The sequence below is a fragment of the Hermetia illucens genome, chromosome 5, assembly GCF_905115235.1.
Source record: "Hermetia illucens chromosome 5, iHerIll2.2.curated.20191125, whole genome shotgun sequence".
In the NCBI taxonomy this organism is placed as follows: Eukaryota; Metazoa; Arthropoda; class Insecta; order Diptera; family Stratiomyidae; genus Hermetia; species Hermetia illucens.
This window is the reverse complement of record NC_051853.1, coordinates 97029037-97048575: the sequence shown is the minus strand read 5'-3', so window position 1 is coordinate 97048575 and position 19539 is coordinate 97029037. Positions and strand designations below refer to the sequence as shown.

Sequence of the window (19539 nt, the reverse complement as noted above, 5' to 3'; positions counted from 1 at the left end):
GTTCTCTTTCGCCTTTTGAAGCGGAGAGAAATGGCTTTGTTTACATTTCTTGTAATTATTCATGGACCGCCTGGCGTGTTCTCTGTTGTCATCATGCATATAACGAAATTCCCAGTTAAAACAGGGGTTGCGCGGTATAATCCTCGTTTCTCATTAGCGAAACGCAGTGGCCACACGGAAAGGAAGATAATGAAAAAAAATCATTTGCGAATAATACCCGTGGCACGGAGCTACGAGGAATCATCTTGACGTATTTTTTGGCAGTCAGTTGCAAATTGATGGTAAATTCGGTGTGAATTAATCCATGATTGCTGGGGCTGCATCGATGACTAAAAACAACAAATCAAGTATGCATCATCAAGCCAACGGCCATCACTTGAAACAGGGGCGTAACCATCCGGGGAAGGGTAGCTAGACGTTTTGTGGATTTCTCATGTAATGAACTCTTTGGAAGTAGTTTTTGATTATTGAACTTAAACGCGATTTTGAATCATTCTTAAGGTTTAATGTTGACATAAGATTATATCAAAATCGACCCCTTGTCTTCATATCTGTCTGTCACACGCAGTTATTAGAAAACTTGAAATTTATGGGAGAATAATGACTATCGAACCTCACTCGTAACTCTGACTCCACAAATAAAAATAATAGCAGCATCCGAAAACATATCCAACATTTTGGATTAATTAGCTCTACCCTCTACTCTCCTCGACCACGGTATCGAGGGCCTCTGGAATGCCCGCTTCCTTCAACTCGAGCGAGAGTTTCAGCCATATAACTGAAGGATAATCTAGGCACCGGTCAAACGGTAGTATAGGTCCCAGGACGAAACGTGGATTGGTACCCACGATGGAGCATAAAATCTGGGAAACGCCTACTGAACCAACTCCAACAGCTCTACTACCAAACCCTATCTTCACCTCCTCCTGGTGATCGTTGGGAGTTCTTTCTTTATGGAAAACTACAGACGGAGAAGGATGAAGGCAAATCTCCCGCGCCTAAAAACGGAACAAAATGTATCAACAGGTCCTCCAGGTTGGGGGTTCGGTAGGGTTGACAATCCTACACGGAAAACCGATGTTACGAAGCCACGAAAGGAGCACACAGTCAAGTATTAAAGTATTCAGGCGATACGTCGCCTCCCATAGCTAACCCAGGGATACCAATGATAACAGATTGCGCATTATCCGGTTAGCAGTATCGCACGAAATGGTTGTTGCAAGCACCTGGTTTGCGCAGGAAGTGGTTTACAAACATACGTGGGCTCTCCTGACGGGACCACTTTCAACCAAATTGACCACGTGTTGATCGAACGCCGCCACCTCTCAGCCTTGATGAATGTCAGAACGTATAGGGGGGCCAATATAGACTCGTACCACTATCTCGTTGGCATGGTGCTCCAAGCTCGAATTACGACACCACCTACAATCCGGTGAGAGTGAATACTGAAGCCATCCACAACACAGCCCTCCGCAACACCTGTAAGAGGGAAATGGATGCCGCAATAACCGCAGTTAACAGGGTTCGTGGAGATGAAGCATCAACAAATAATCTTCACAACCACCTGAAGAACGTTATCATTGATACGGCCACAAAGATACTTGGCCACAGCTGCAAAAAAAGTCGAAACGGCTGGTTTGACGATGAATGTAAGCTAGCAACGAAACGGAAGAATGCCGCATACCGAGTAATGTTGCTTTCTCAAAGAACGCGGGCACGTGCAGAGACTTATCACGAACTCCGTCGTGCGGAGAAGCGACTTCACAGACGGAAAAGGAAGTCTGGGAGAACCAACAGGTCTGTGAACTAGAAAAGTACAGGGAGCAACCGCACCACGCGCGCAAGTTTTACCAATAAGTGAGCAGGATGAAGCCTTATACACCTCGATGTTCATCCTGCCGAGACAAAGAGGGAAATCTGATTTCCGGCAGAATGGGCATATTGGAGCGATGGGTTGAGTATAGGAGAAACAGTCCGTGTAATTCATCGGCTTAAAAATTATAAGTCGCCAGGAGCCAATGGAATTACAGCCGAATTAGTTAAATATGGAGGCCACCAATTACACCAAGTGGTTCATCAACTTGTGCTCAGGGTAGGGACAGCGAATCAATGCCTGATGATTGGCAACGAGGCATTATCTGTCTCATACATAAAAAGGGAGATATCACCCAGTGCAGCAATTATAGAGGTATCACGTTGCTGAGTACCATCTATAAGATATTCTCCGCTATCTTGCTAGGCCGGATAGCCCCATACGCCCAGAACATCATTGGCCCATACCAAAGAGATTTCACTCCAGGCAAATCAGCAACAGATCAGATTTTCTCTCTGCGGCAAGCGATGAAAAACTGTTGGAATATGGACAACATGCACCATCTATTCATCGGCTTTAAAGCCGCCTATGATAGCATAGCCAGGATAAAACTGTACACGGCCATGAGAGACTTCGGTATCCCGACGAAATTGATAAGACTGACTAGGCTGACCCTGACCAATGTGCGAGGCCAGATAAAAGCAGCAGGATCACTCTCAAGACCATTCGACATCAACAACAGTCTACGACAAGGGGATGCCCTATTATGCGTCCTCTTTAACCTGGCCCTCGAGAAAGTGATCCGTGATGTTGATGTAAATGCAAGAGGTACGATCCTTTTGAAGTCCACTCAACTACTGGCCTATGCTGATGATATGGACATCTTGGGAAGAATGACCCGAGACGTACAAACTGCCTTCATCCAGATCGAGCAGGCGGCGCGAGATATGGGGGTGCATATCAATGAAGGCAAAAAAAATATATGGTGGCAACGTCAGCACCGAAAACCAACCAAACAACAACATCAAATCGCACTGGTAAAACGGGAATAATAAAGATAGGAGAATACAACTTTGAGACCGTTGAGAATTTCTCCTACGATGATGAAATCCGCGCACAATTGTTGTCAGCCAACAGAGTCTATTTCGGTTTACAAAAACTGTCTCGTTCGAAACGTCTCACCATAGGGTCAAAGCTCTTACTGTACAAGACAATGATCTTGCCAGTCCTCGTGTATTCCTCGTAGACTTTCGTTCTTAGCAAGAAGAATTGCGAACTCTTGGCCGCGTTCGAGAGAAGAATCATCCGAAGAATTTTTGGCCTCCTACACAAGGATGGACGATTCTGTAGCCTACATAATGACGAAATCTATGAGCGATACCGTATGCTTGTGGATAAAAACCGACTCAATAGGCTACGGTGGCGGGTCACTTAATCCGTATGGAGGAGGATGATCCAGCCCGGAAAGTCTATAAGAACAATATCTATGGTAGAAAAAGAAAACGTAGCAGACCCTGCCTAAGATGGAGCGATGGCGTAGACGCGCTAGACAGCTTTTAGGGATATCAAATTGGTGGATCTCGGCGCAAAACCGGGATGTCTGGAGTTCCTTATTAAGGCAGGCCTAGACCAGATACCGGTTGTTGCAACGTTGATGATGATGATAATCTAGGCTTAAGCGAAATTAGATGATAGGACTCTGGATAGTACTCTTCCTATTGCATTACAGCGGTTTTATACTCTGGAAAGTCAAGTGGTAGTAGGCAGGAGTCCGGTGTTTGACTGTTACTGATAACTACGACAAAGCGCGCTCTTTTGTTATAGAGCCGGTTTCTGACAGAATCTTGATCGCAAGATCCAGATTAAGAAGCATTACAGCTACGCACCACTTCTATGAGTAATTACACGCATGCTAAGGGGAAAGCCGAGGTTGCATCACCTTGGGACCAACACAATTACCAACGCTGTCAACCAACCAAACTCCGCTAACAGTTTTGCCAGTCATGAACACCGACTGTGTGAGATAGTATGTGGAACCAGACGGCATGCGCTGGAGCTAACCAAAATGCCAGCAATTCGGCGAGATGAGGGTCGCGGTTCTTATTTCCTAAATATTATCTCCCTGTCAGAACACAAAGATTTTATTCACGTGCCTGGACTTAATAGTCACAAAAACCAAACCCACCCGGGGTAAACTACTCTAATAGAGACGTCAAATCTCGAGGCGGGTTGATACCACCAACATTTTCTTTACCAAAGGAGTAGGTATATGTTCTAGGGCGAACCGTGGATTGGTAACTACGATGGAGCATGAAACCTGGGAAACGCCTGATGAACCAATATCACCAGCTCTACTACCGAACCCTATCTCCACCTCCATTTGGTGACCACTGGAAGCTCTTTCTTAACGAAAAGTTGCAGACGGAGAAGGATGAAGGCGAGTCTCCCACGCCTAAAAACGGGACAAAGTGTACCAACTGGCCCTCCACGTTGGGCGTTGGATAGAACTGACAACCCTACATGGAAAACAACTTGTTACGAAGCCACGGAAGGAGCCTCGGATAGGATGGATCTTACAATGACGAACTCGGCAACGAAAACGGAATAACGGTTTGTACATTTTCTTATGGAACGTGCGCTCCCTGTACACAGAAGGAGCTGTCAAGCAGCTAGTCGATAGTGAAAGGCTCTGCACTCTGCTCTTTCGAGGCAAATTTACAAATATAAGCCTCATTAATGTTGACGCCCCTTCAGAGGAGACCGCAGAGTCGGAGAATGATAACTTCTACGAGGCAGTAGAACGAACCCTCGAAGCCTGTCTCAGGTAGGAACGAAGCCCGTATTCAGGCGATACGTCGGCTCCCATAGCTTACATACCAACGATAACGAACTGCAGATTATTCAATTAGTAGTGTCACACGAAATGGTTGTTGGAAGTATCTGACGTGGCCAATATAGACTCGGATCACTATCTCGTTGGCATGGTGCTCCGGGCTCAAATAACAATACCTTTATAAATCCCCTCTGCCAATCAGATTAAAGTTAGCACTGAAGCCAGCCACAACACAGCCCTCCGTAATACCTATAAGGGGGACATGGATGCCGATATAACCGCAGCCAGCATAGATCTTGGAGATGAAGCATTAACAAATGATCTTTAAAATCACAAGCGATAGAAAAACTGTTGGAATATGGACCTCAGTTGCATCATCTTTTCATTGACTTTAAGGCCGCCTATGACAGCATAGCTAGGGTAAAACTGTACACGGCCATGAGAGAATTCGGTATCCCGACGAAATTGATAAGATTGGCTAGGCTGACTCTGACCAATGTGCGAGGCCAGATAAAAGCAGCAGGATCCCTCTCGAGACCATTCGACATCAACAACGGTCTAAAGCGGGAAACACAATTATGATGTGTGCGGAATGCGGACGAGAGAATCTCCGGATCGCATGCAGCTTCAATGTATAATGAAGATTTCAGGTCGGTAAGGTTCGTTATGATGACAGATTACGCCATTTGCAGTTTGGCGGCGCTTTTCGTTTTCGAATTATCTGAATGAATTCGTTTTCAGAACTGTGGAAGGCACTATTTTTGCTGCAATTACTAATTATTAATATCACTTGCATTAGTCTCGTCGCTTCCATTCATAAAAAATGAATTTAAGCCGGAGGTATGTGCTCTCTTAGAGGCATTAATTGTATGATTTTCACAACATAGGCCGAAAAAGATTCTGAAGTTTATGGGTTCGATACTGTAACGATTCGCTTAGCACAGCGTTGGGTCGATCGATTTCGTTCTGGTGTAGTGGATATCGAAGATACACCCCGTACTGGTAGGTCAATCGTCGTAGAAACCGATAAAATGGTCGAAATCATCTAAGTAGACCGGCATGTGAGCATTCGCTCGATTGACCAGGAACTGGGTAAGGACCATAAAACCGTTTGGAACCATTTGCAGAAGATTGGATTTAAAAAAAAAGCTGGATGTTTGGCTGCCACACGAGTTGACGGAAAAAAATCTCTTGGAGCGAATCAACGCCTGCGATGCACTGTTAAAACCGAACGACCCATTTTTGAAGCGGATGGTGACTGGTAATGAAAAGTGGATCACGTATGAAAATCTCAAGCGAAAAAGATCGTGGTCGAAGCACGGTGAGCCGGCCCAAACCATCGCCAAGCCCGGATTGACGGCCAAGAAGGCTTTACTGTGTGTTTGGTGGGATTGGAAGGGAATTATTCACTATGAGTTACTCAACTATGGCCAGACCCTTAATTCGGTCCTCTACTGTGAGCAACTCAACCGTTTGAAGCAGGCGATTGACCAGAAGCGGCCAGGATTGGTCAATAGGAATGGTGTTGTGTTCCACGAGGACAACGCTCGGCCTCACACATCTTTGATGACCCACCAGAAGCTACGGGAGCTCGGATGGGATATTCTATCGCTCCTACCGTATAGGCCGGACCTGGCACCAAGTGATTACCATCTCTTCCGGTCCATGCAAAACGCTCTTGGTGCTACTAAGTTCGCTTCAAAAGTTTTTTGCAAATAAGGAGGGGGGGGGGGGTTTATAAGAGGGGGATAATGGACTTGCCTTCTAAATGACAACAAGTTTGCGAACAAAACGGCGCATATTTGACTTAAATCAAATAATCCTTAGTATGTTAAATAAAGCGTTAAAATTCGATCACAAATACGACATTACTTTTTCCCCAATCTAATATATGGTGGTGACGTCAACATCAAAAATCAACCTCGGCACAAAATCGGGATGTCTGGGGTTCCTTATTAATGCAAGCGTAGACCAGATACCGGTTGTTGTGCCGTTAATGATGATGATGATGAAAGGAGTTAAACTACCAAACGGCCTAATAAGGGAGGAGACAAAAATCACAAAAAAAACGAACGCCCGCGGGATGGATGGGAAAGGACTAGCTCTGAGCTGATTCGGACCTACGCGACAAGTGGCCCCTGGCTTCCTTTCGTCTTCATGGGAGCCAGATGACATGGTGGTCCTGCTTCAAACATAATGGAGGGAACCCTACATAATTGGGACGGGTGATGCCTTCCTGGGCAAGGAAAGCAAAACGATCTAGCTTCTATTCATGCATGATTATTATTTCTATAATTAAGATGCAATATCGTAGTCACAGGCAGCAATATTTTTTTTTGTTTTAATTTGATTTCCTCACTTCATACTTTGTTGTTTCATTATTCTAATTTTTTACTACGAGCTCGACCGTGTTTCAACAAATTTCAATCCGTCCTGATAATCCGTTGCATATGATAAATTTTTACTGTACTGTGATTATGTCATATTCATACGTACATGTAATCTATTGTCGACTGTGTTTAGAGTATTGTAGTGCATATATCATATTAGTTGTAGTTCTTTTAGTTAAGGTTATCTAGTTTTACATTATGATTGTGGGATTATTCAATCTTCTATTACATTTGCGTGTAAATAAAATATATGTATAAATTTCGTTAGCTGGTTCAGCGTTTTCATATTTGAAATTTACAAGCTTTCTACGTTTCTTATATTTCTTATACTTTTAAGTTCTTAATTTTCATTAAATGTAATAACTATTAATAAAAGATAATGAATACAATAATACGTATCTTTTTCCGTTTTCTGCTTGATGTACTGCAACACTTTCCAATGATTCGACTAGTTGGTATTCTGAGTAGCCTTCGGACAGTAAAAGATTCCTTTTAGGCTTCAATGGCTACCCAAATATATTATTCATATTCGTCTTAACCGGACTTTGTTCAATAATCCTTAAGTGTTCTAGATGCACTGCATTCTTCTGTCCAAAATTACGTGATCTGTGAACGATTTCATTGCGATTCGTTAACTGAGTGGAATTAAGGAATTGTAGATTTGGACAATAAGGGGCGATAGTAATTAGATTTTCTCATTAAATCGCTTGGTAATTCCACGTCCAAAGCGCGAAGTTTTGGGCTGGCGTTGATGATTTCGCTCCAGATAATGCATTGCATCATTACAACTTAAGTTACATTGAGGTTAATTATTATGATTACTAATACTGGGTACATTGGATGAATAGAGATCGACCAGTGGTCCAAAAGGTTTTGAGGTTAACGCTCCGCCAGATAAGTGTGCAGCTCTTTCAATGCGCACTTTGTATAATTTCACGTCTCTCTCCCGTTCTTTTTCTTCCTCGCCATGTTGTGCGGGGGACCAGTGCAGCCACAAGGATAAATTCCTCCCCCGTAGCTAAAGTTTGGCGACTCAAATTTGAATTTCCAAACCTCGAATGGGGCAAGAAAATTATATCGATTTAACACGCAGTTCAGAAGAGGCGTCCTAAAGATGACATTGTGATCGTTATGAGTAGTCTTTAATGCCAAGGTAGGCTCTGATAGCACCTTGCTTAAACACCATAGCGCTAAGGAGACAAGCAGAAGTTGTCGCAAATGACGGCGATTGCACCATCGTATACCCGATCACTAAAGAGCTTTGAGTGTGAAGAGTGCCCTTAAGATTTCGAAGAAAGGTGTTCGTTTTGAGTTTGATAGTTGAAAGTGTTTTTACGTACTTCCTGCTAAAATCTTCTTGGAATGCCTCAAAGAAAATCTTGAACAGACACAGAGCAGGCTGGTCTCCGCTTTGGATCCTTTTGTCTCTTTAATCATTGCTCCACCTGCTCTTGATCGATTTCAAAGAATCATTATATAGCGTGAACAGGAAGTATATCTAGAATGTTGGAATTAATAACTATTATCAGAGCGATATATGACGACACATTGATGGCATCTGCAAGCTCTCTTAGCGAGTCATGGACTCAATCCACATTTGTGCATGGAACAGCCGCTGTCTGCTGTGGTGCCAATGAGAGCAGCAAGCATCGGGGAGATCAATTCCCAAGGAAAAACAATTGGTATCTCCACCTGCTGCTCCCACAGTGACGGAAATCATTAATGGCTTGGAGGCGTTTAACTTCGAAAAACCGCTGTAAGTGAAGTCCATATCCGCAAGGGTCATCAGGTGCTAAATGGTGATGTGTGGACGATTTGAAATTATTGCAGGCACTCATGAATTCATACGAAATCAAATTAGCTTCTAAGATGGAAGCAGACAATTGACATTGAGAAACCTTTGGATCAAATACAAAAGGAGATAAAGGAATGAAAAGTATCTTCTGAAGTGAGTTCTTTCCAGAAATTGTGTTTACAGTTTGAACGTTGGTTTTGGAATAAATTACTTATTATTATTGTTAAATTGCTGCACTCTGTGCCACACAAGGTCATCTGGAATACACAGTGAAAATAGGTATCTAGTATCTGAAGAATTCTTACGTTTGTACGAAGAACGGTCAACGACGATTCTTCGTACTGAAATGTGTTATAACAGGTGACGAAACATGGGTTTACGGATATGACGTAGAAACTAAGGTTCAATCGTCTCAGTGGAGGCATTCTGGATCGCCAAGAGAGAAAAAGGGCCGACAAGTGCGGTCGAACGTGAAGGTGATCTTCACTGTGTTCATCGATTTTATGGCATAGTGCATCATGAATTCTTGCCACGAGGTTAAACGGTCAATAACGAGTACTACCTACAAGTTCGACGCCGTTTGCGTGAAGCAATCCGAAAAACAAATCATGGCTTTTGCACCATGATAATGCATATGCTCACACTTCATTGCTTGTTCGTAAATTTTTGGCTAAACACAATACTGTAATGATGCCTCAGCCTCTACATTCGCCTGACATGGATCCGTGTGGCTTTTTTCTATTTCCAAAAATAAAGAGAACCTTAAAAGGCCTAAACTTGTTAGCACTGATGAAGGGAACAAGTAGTTCCCGAAATATCGGTATTTGCAAGAATAAATATTCACACCAACGAAAAAGAAACAACAAGTTTTAATTATTTTACTTAAAAGGCCGTCGTTCTGCAAGCATTGATGGCATTAAATGGTCATCGCTGAAAGAGCAAAGGGCTATTCCAAAGATCGACTTGGAAAAGTTTTTTGACAATTGGAAGAAGCGCTGGCACAAATGCGTAATATCATGCATAATGGGGGCTATTTAGAAGGTGACAACAATAATGTAGACGAATAAATAAATATTTTTTTCAAAGAAAGAAAATTCCCGACATTTTCTGAACACCCCCCTACGTTTATTTTTCTTTTCAAGACATTCTAAATCTTCTATGGCTTTTAATAACCAATGTATTTAATGCATTGTGTTTCTGCAGCTGCTCTCAATAGTGTTTTTCATAATTAACTGCTTTTACGGATCACCATAATCTAGGAAACACGTGTTAATATCTGCATCATTTTCTGCAGCTATTGACCCGACTCCCGTTTGCAACATCAATGGACGTGTGAAAGTACATATACCTTTTTAATCAGAGAAGCTTATTGTTATCTTTCGACATAATGCCAAATCAGATTTTCTTAATGATACGCTTTGCTTTTGAGATAATCGTCTCGTTCGATCGGTCTCGCCTCGCTCAGATAGAGTTCAATTATTGAAATAATTCGTCATAACTCCTTCATCATAAGTTGTCACATTTGCTTTAGTCATTTCTTATCATTGAGCTTTCCAGACGTTGAAAAGAGTTTTAGCGTTCAAGGCTAGGGAATGAAGAATCGTCTGAATATCTTGCATGTGGATGAAGTGCTTAGTAACATATAATTTACATATATTAATTTCATATCAACCATTCAGTAATTCCAGAATTGTTCATTTTGTTTCATATAGATTTGGTTATAGTGTTGTTTTTGCTTTTGATTATCTTGCGATATTTGGCAATATTGTTGCAATCGTACAGTTCTTTCCAATAAAGCACAAATTAGTTTCTAAAAATATTTCATTGGTTTTCTTATTATCTTGAACTTTGTACCGTTAAGTATCATTTATACCTCGTGCCTTATGAGAAGGTAGAGCCTTCTAAAGTATGACTTGTGCTTCACACAAAACTTTATTAAAATCAGTTTACTGTCTGTCTGCCTGTGGTACCCATTTTTCTTCAAAACGGCTACACAGATTCCGACGAAATTTGGTGGATATGTAGGAATGCATACAGTGAGTGATATAAATTTACGTGAAGTTTAAGAGGAAGCTCTCCATACATCCAAATAAAGTTAATAATAGTATATTATCAACTGGAAAAGTCCCCTTAAATTAATTTGAGGAATATTAAATTTTGCAGTAGAATAGAGAATAGCATGGAGCATAATATTGAATGTTTCGTGAAAATCTGTGAATTAGTATCAAAATGGTAGGAGTTCGAACTTATCAATTTCGCGAATTTACTGCACTTTAAGCCATGGGAAAAAAATGCTGATGCTATAATTAACGATAATAATTAAAATTCGAGTGGAATTTGGCAGTTCCATATACAAACAAGCTACTTTTCCTCAGTCCGTTTTAGGTTTTTTTTTTTAAAACAAAACCTTATTGAAATTGGCGTAATGTCCATTTGTCTGTCTGTCACACGCACTGTTTTTAGAAATGTTTACACCTATTGACACGAAATCCTGTAGAAAGTTTGGAACCCACAAGCATACGGTGAATTAGATTGCTGCACGTTAAACTTAAGGCGGGGAGGGGTCATCATACGCATAAAAGGAGGGTGCAATTTTTATTTCGCCGAAGATAGTTATGTCGGGTATCAAATGAAAGATCTTGATTACTACCTTCCAAAGCAAGTATTAGTTATGGCATTAGATGTAAAGGGAAGGAGTTCAGTGGCTCGAAAGAGGTCAATTACTTCAAGGACCTTTAGGAGCTTGTATTCTTTTCCTTTTGACAAATTTAAGAGCTTCTATTCTTCGAAATAGGTTTCTGACAAATTTAAGAGCTTATATTCTTCGGAATAGGTTTCTGACAAATTTAAGAGCTTCTATTCTTCGAAATAGGTTTCTGACATGTTTTTCGTATTCTACAAAGTTCAATACACAATTTCAAGAAAGTACTCTTATTATAACTCCGAAATATTAGAAATTAAACTGATTTCCGTCTGTAACAATTTTCTTTTTGCACAAAACTCGTTCTTCTTGCAATGACTGCGAACTGTCTTTTTTCTTTTTATTATTATTTTTTTATCTGACGTTTCTTGTCACCTACTCTGTTCTTCACTCTTGCAGCGAGGTCTGAACTGAGTGGAGAGCGCCGGTAACGTCATCTGTCCGCTGGTATTCGCGACATTCGAAATAAATTTCGAATGCCGCGAATCCTGCCGCGCCACAGACTCATTCTCCGAAACTATCTAGGTATTTCCGAAATACTCTCAGTTATATCTGCTCAAATGAAATTAAAAACAGTAATAAAATACTACCACTACTAAAATACATTTTAAAAATTTACCCTTTAGTTCACCTTCGATCCGCAGGCAGTAATATAGGCAAAGGAGTAACTTCACCCAAACTGCAATTGTTGTTTTAAACATATATATATATATATATGTTTCGGGAGCGACATACACCCTTTTCCAGTACAAAGCTACTAAAAATAATTGGGATTACCAGATTCTTTTAGACTTTTTCACTAATTACCTAATCGCTTTTAAACTAATTATTTGTTAATTATCGCGACGAGTCTTATTAGTTTCGAGGGGCAGTTACCTTAATCTGTGTTTAATAATGGCTTCGCGTCTTCTCTCAAAGTTTCTAAACATTTCCAGGGCTCAAGTTTCTCCGGTTGAATGGTATGAACTTTTGTTTCCGGACACAACTTACCGCTTCCTTGAGGTGTTCGTTGAATCTAGTCGTTACCAGGTGTTTAGCCTGTCTTATATATCTTATTAGAATCGCTGCACGTTATTCGGAAGATAGCGCTTTTTTTCTCCGTTGCTAATGGATCCTTGACGCTTCACAGTAAATTCCGCAATGTGGACGATCGACTAGAAACTACAACTTCCAGTTGAAACCCTTTTATCGAATTCCTGATTCTGAATAGGTAGGAATACGAGATACTTATCCGCCTTGTGGTGGCTTCCTTATGTTGCGAAAATAGTGTTGTGAGCAGCTTCTCAATAGTGTGTGGATTATATTCATTCATCATAGCGGTGTCAATAATGTGCTGTCGTATCCGAAAGAGGGTATGTGATCAGTCGGTGAATCATGCAATTATATCCTGCCATTGTTTGGGAAAATCTAGTTGTTGCTTTTATCGTTCTCTGCGTTGCTGTTGACTTACGGTATATCTCACGAATCTAGGGTAAACTCGATTTTATGATGAATCTTGTTTATCAAGGAGATGATCTTATCGATATCATCTCTTGTAGCAATCGCAAATACGTCGTCTACATATCTAAATCATACTTTAGGCATTATTCGTTTCGACTCAATTTCTTCTTCGATTGATGCCATGAACCTTTCAGTGAGCAATGGCAAGAGGGGGTTCTTCGTCGTTACTCCTGAAGCCCCGAGCTTTTGGTTTCCGACTTGTTTGTATCTGTTTTAGGTGAACTCTTTCTCACTTGTAAATAATATTGAACATCTAGAGCGAAGAGTATGAAAGTAACTATTATCGGTAGAGTACTTTCCAGAGCAAATTATTTTTGTTGATGGCTGTTTAAAAAATAGTGCACAATTGAATTTTTTTCGTGGAACTCATATGTCAAAAACACTGAAGAATCTAGGTATTAGCTTGGCGAAATATAACTAGAATTCCCTAAAGGGATTTGCCATAATTTTTTTTTATTTTTTCTCAAAAGCCTTTTTTTCTTCTAAGTTTTCTTGGGGGAAAAATCAGAATTTCAGTGATGCCCCAATCGATTGGGTCAAATTACGTAGCAATACCTGCTGCTGCCTGCTTTGTAATCTTTGAATATCTGCCTTCCTCCACATTTCCTGCACTTTTCTTCATCGTATTGTCAAAAAGGTACCGGGACTTGGTCAATAAAAGACAAAATAATTATTTATTCAAATCTATTGTATCGTCTTCGAAGTAGGTCTCTTTCGAAACCATACATGCATGTCAACCAATAATCCAACCATCAAAACGCATTTGCGGAAGTCAATTTCAGTTCGTTACGAATTCAGTTTTGTCCGGTTTGCTCAGCTGGAAGGTGTCATCACAAATTGATTCGCGGGTCAACAAAACGTCGACGACTATCTCCTTTAAACTTGAATGATGATTTTTGATCACCATTTTCTTCACTTTATCGCGATTAACTTCAATTGAAGACCTTGATAGCCGAACAAAATGAAGCAAATCTTGTACCACATTTCGACCGTTACATTTTCTATAATATTTTCAGTAATTCTGCGCGTGAAGTCTCCTCCTCCCCTCCTTCTCATTTCCAATACAAAGTTTGAAATCATTTCTTCGATATTTTTATCCATAGGAAAATTCGTAAAACACACAGATGAAATGAACTGACAAAATCGAGCACTGTAAACACTCAATGACGATTTGCATGGTATGAAGCCAAAAAGATTTATGATCAGAAAACAAGTGGCCATCGAATACGGCTCCTGGCGATTTATTTTAGCTCCTCACATGATTTCCCAAGAATATGGCGCTCCTCTCTCATAGTGCTGCTACTGCATGGCATAACCAAAATGGAGTTGCCGTTGGTGTGTGTATTGTATTCATTTTCACTTCTTCGGGTGCGGGGTCGGGTCATCTGGATCGCGTTCTTAATTTCTCTCAACCGCAAACTTTGTCCGGGGGTGTTTGTTTGCACTGATGAAGGGAACAAGTGGTTCCCGAAATATCGGTATTTGCAAGAATAAAATACCCACACCAACGGAAAAGAAACAACAAGTTTTTATTACTTCAATTAATTAATCGTTGGAAACACCGCATAATTTCACTCTGATTTGTCCGGGGGTTGTTGCTTGGTTCTGAGGGAATCGTCTAGCGTACCAAGTTATCGTTGGTTTGGTCGGTCTATTCTGGCGTCTTCTACCTGTTTGGATGTCTAGGACAATCTTAGCTTGCTATTTAATATCAGTTCGAGTTAGATGACTACGACAATTGGTTTATTTCACACACGATCATAACGAGTTATGCTACCGATCTAACGCAACATCTTCGTCCCCATTACCATCATCATCATCAACGGCGCAACAACCGGTATCCGGTCTAGGCCTGCCTTAATAAGGAACTCCAGACATCCCGGTTTTGCGCCGAGGTCAACCAATTCGATATTCCTAAAAGCTGTCTGGCGTCCTGGCCCACACCATCGCTCCATCTTAGGCAGGGTCTGCCTCGTCTTCTTTTTCTACCATAGATATTGCCCTTATAGACTTTCCGGGTGGGATCATCCCCATCCATACGGATTAAGTGACCCGCCCACCGTAACCTATTGAGCCGGATTTTATCCACAACCGGACGGTCATGGTATCGCTCATAGATTTCGTCATTGTGTAGGCTACGGAATCGTCCATCCTCATGTAGGGGGCCAAAAATTCTTCGGAGGATTCTTCTCTCGAACGCGGCCAAGAGTTCGGAATTTTTCTTGCTAAGAACCCAAGTTTCCGAGGAATACATGAGGACTGGCAAGATCATTGTCTTGTACAGTAAGAGCTTTGACCCTATGGTGAGATGTTTCGAGCGGAACAGTCTTTGTAAGCTGAAATAGGCTCTGTTGGCTGACAACAACCGTGCGCGGATTTCATCATCGTAGTTGTTATCGGTTGTGATTTTCGACCCTAGATAGGAGAAATTGTCAACGGTCTCAAAGTTGTATTCTCCTATCCTTATTCTTCTTCGTGTTTGTGTTTGACCAGTGCGGTCCCCATTACCGCTAAGCGTCATTCATTGCCTTTTGTGGTTACCCAACCAGCCATAGACCGCGCTACATAAAACCTTCCTTAGTTCACACGGATTGAGACACAATCATGGTTCTTAGTTTAATATTGCCTTAGGCCAGTGAAGACATGCGTTGACAAAACCTTGGACTGTATAAGTAAAAGTGGCGGTTATCTCCCATGCTGTCATATAGCACTTGACGGAGAATTGCGGTATACAGTGATAGAAAAGATACATAATTTCATTTTATACGCAAGAAAAGGCAATAAATTCGTTACCAATTTTAATAAATTATTTATATTGGCAAACAGTATTGAGTAGACATTTGAAATATGCTCAGAATAGTCCAATAACGTTAAACATAAACCAAAACTTCTATATTTAGTTACGCCGTCTGTTTAGTGCATTTAATGCAGTTTCTTATTTCATTACTTCTGTGCTTAACCACAATAAGTGCTTCTATCAGCTGTGTCTTATTCGAGCAAGCAACAGCAACAAAATTGTCATTTGATAACCATTTGTGTTCTTTGAGTAAGTTTTCTAAGACTTTTTTATATTTTATATAAATTTGTCAACAGCCCTTCTTTTAACAAAATTTGATTTATCAGTCGACGCACATACCGATGGTTCGTCAGAGAAGCAAACTTGGAAAGTGTTGTGGATTTCAGCAACTCAACTTGCAAAACTGAGCCTAACAATAGCAGAAGTAGCCAAAAGCCAATAATAATGACAACTAAACAATACATATTTAATTTGAAAAAAATATGTTCTTAAAATTAAGTGAAAAATCTGAGTTGCTTTAATAATTTGGCCACCATATGTAGCTTCAATAGATGAGCGATAGCTGTATTTCCAGACTATGGACAGAACGATGAAGTCGAATTGATCACGGATAAGGCGTCCAGCGACATCGAGTTCGATGTCGCCTTCGATTCACAATGATTAGAAAGGTGTTGTTGATGTGGTATCACGTGTTCGGGATGTTATTTAAAACATTCTCACTACTTTAGCTGGCTCGAATATTCGCCCATTTGAACTTTCAAACGGGCTTGGGACCGGATTTAGCGGAGTTCAACACTGCTTGATTGGAAGATGCCTTCGAGAACCAAACCTTCGTATACATTTAAAAACTGAAGTTCGCACTTTTGCGTTGAAAAAGTTCTTAACTTTATAGTCAATTAGTCTTTATTCGTATGAGAATAACATCATTAACAAAAATTTTGGGATTCCTTCTGCTAAACAGATAATACTTTGCGTCAATTTTTAACTCCAAAGTCTTCTATAAATGATTACTATCCACCCCAGGACTTTTCAGACGTCCGCATTCCTCTATTGTTATACGCCAAGTGCTCTTAAATGTATGACTTATCCACTGTCCCTTTCGCCTTCCGATCACATTGCATACGGGTGACAGGGGCATGCAGCGAGTAAGTTATTCGTCTGAAATAGTATCAGACTATGATACGTCTCAGGCAATTGTCCACGAAGGCTTGGACCTTTCGAGCGACAGTGGTGGTCGCTTTCCATGTAGCAATACAGAAAGTACACACAAATTGAGATAACTGCATTTCCAGAATTGAGACAAAAACTCAAGACGGGTGCCTTTCTTTGGAATTTTAACGATCATTCCTTTCTCCTGCTCTCTGAGAAAAGTATCGGATTCTCAGTGTTTCCATGCGAATTAAAGTCGGATATCTGCACAAACTGTAGGTGCAGTGAGAAATAACTTTGCGGTGTAGTGATAACTTCCAATTATGAAGCGGTGGAAGTTGCTGAAATCCACAATTATGGTCGCCAGGACCTTGCTTTCTCCGTTCGAGCAGAGAGAGACCACCTTGGCATTCAGATCACCCATCACTATCACAATGTCACCTTTAAGAAGCCTCTTTAATAGCTCATAGAAAACATCCTTCTCCACTATATCGGAAATCTCCGGCTCCCAGGTCAAGAGAACGCGTTTTGCGGTAGCTGTCCGAAGGAACCCGACACCGGATTCGCATGTCTTACCATTTGAGTTTGCAGAGTTCAAAAGTATATTATCGCAACAGCGAAAGGAGTACCTTCCAGTGTCCCACCGGAATTTAATGTACTAAATGATAGCGAATTGTCAACAGTGTGGCAACATTTCATCCATCTTTCCCAGACATTTCTCGATGTGGACTCTGTAATAGGTCCACCTTACTCTTCTTCCAAAGCCGGTTGAAACCGGTTTGTGTATATATATAAGTGCTGTACTCACAGGGCATGTCTTCTGCTTGTCTGTCAACTTCTTCCAAGTTTAAGTATATCTAGATCTAGAGGCAGTTTATGAATCTTAATGCCACACATGATTTTTCCAGTTGTTTGCCTCAAAAGGATAAGGTTTTTATCTGTTCAAAACGACATGGATGTATTGTGGTGGTTTTTTGGAATGAAATTTTTGTTATTACTGAAGTAGTTCTGTTTGTTTTGACGTTAGTATTTTGAAGATAACATCCAGCAAATTTACGAAATGTCGATTTACACCAAACAGAAAAGTTGTTTAATATGAATAATTGAATTTCAATTGATTACGGCATATAGAATACAACATGAAGTCTGAACTATGTATCATATAATGCTACTGTGAATAATAAAAGGGCAAGCTATTATCACAGAAGCATTTTGAAAGACTTGAAATACCCTCTGCGATGACACACAAACCTAAGAACATTCGGAAATCTTATTTATTAAGTAACCAATTGTAGAGTTCCACCAAGTGTGCTACTGTGCGATTAACATCATTAAAGTGCATGTGTGTGATTCACATTTCATCGCGTGCTCCTTCCATTCGGTCATGCTTCATTGTCATTGTGAAGACGATGCGAAGTGCTTTATTTTGCGTGACATGTAGCATGATTATTTCAAAACATTGAATTTAAATACATTCATTGATGAGAACTCAAGCACCTGTGGCTCTAAGCTTACACCTTGTCTGTTGTCTATTGCAGAATGGAGAATTGTTAGGTTGGAGAATTTTCCCCGGATTTAGGCAGTAGCGCGATAATTAGACGCTATTTTTAAATTCCTTCCATTATTCTGCTTTTTTTCTTCATTTTATGCTTCAAATTGATTGATGCCCAGATTAGTTTTGATACCCTCAGTTGATATTATATTTGTATACATTTCTACAACACTTTTTTACCAAACATTACTTTTTTGAATATATTGTATTCTCGCTTGATGTTTCTAATATCAAATTATCTTATCTGCACTTGTAGCAAGGCGATGATGTTCAACAGTTTTTCTCGTCAAATACGATGTTATTTTTGGGTGTACCAGAAGATAAATGGTCGAGTACGCCGTGGTGGAAATCTGTGGGGGGAGTGAGTGGCGATATAAAAATCTAGCGTCTTATCAATGAAATAGCAAAAGCACTAGCGAGTATTTAATTTATTCGAAACATGTGTATTCCAAGTGTCGGATTCATTTATCTCTCTAAGTGCTCATGAACGAAAATATGGTGATATTGGTTGGAAAATCAAAGGAAAAAATACCAACTTATAAAGGCAGTCGTATGTGTCCGATTTAGTTATAAATATATGGAAGTGAGAAATATTATAGAAGTGACCAAATATCGATAAAATTGAGGTTGAAAAAATAATTTTAAAATCGAGTTAATGTCACTATAGAAAGTAATATTGACGGTCGAAATCATAGTGGGTTTTTCTCAACCGGAACGAACTTACAAATTCTTTTAGTAGTAGCAGATTGGTCCCAAAGCTTGACATTTTAGCATTTTAATAAGTCAATTTAAAGTTAGGGGAGGTTAAGGGGCGAAAGGAGGCACAATTGAATCTTTTCATTGAGAGCAACTGTACCCTCATTTGAAACGTGTATTCAGATGACTTTTTCGTTTCATGCTCGACAGATTTGGCGAATTTAGGGAATTCTCCTGAAGGCAGAAATTGTAAACATCCTTCGTTGAGAAAGAACTTTTCAAGACAACCATCCTGATTTGTTTATGTGGTAAT

At 40.5% G+C, this 19539-nt stretch overlaps 1 protein-coding gene across 1 annotated transcript in view; it reads left to right on the top strand.

The window, feature by feature from the left end:
* LOC119656764 (lysophosphatidylcholine acyltransferase) overlaps positions 1 to 19539 on the top strand; it is an 85905-nt gene that overhangs the window by 2076 nt on the left and 64290 nt on the right. The gene's annotated exons all lie outside the window — the stretch shown is intronic.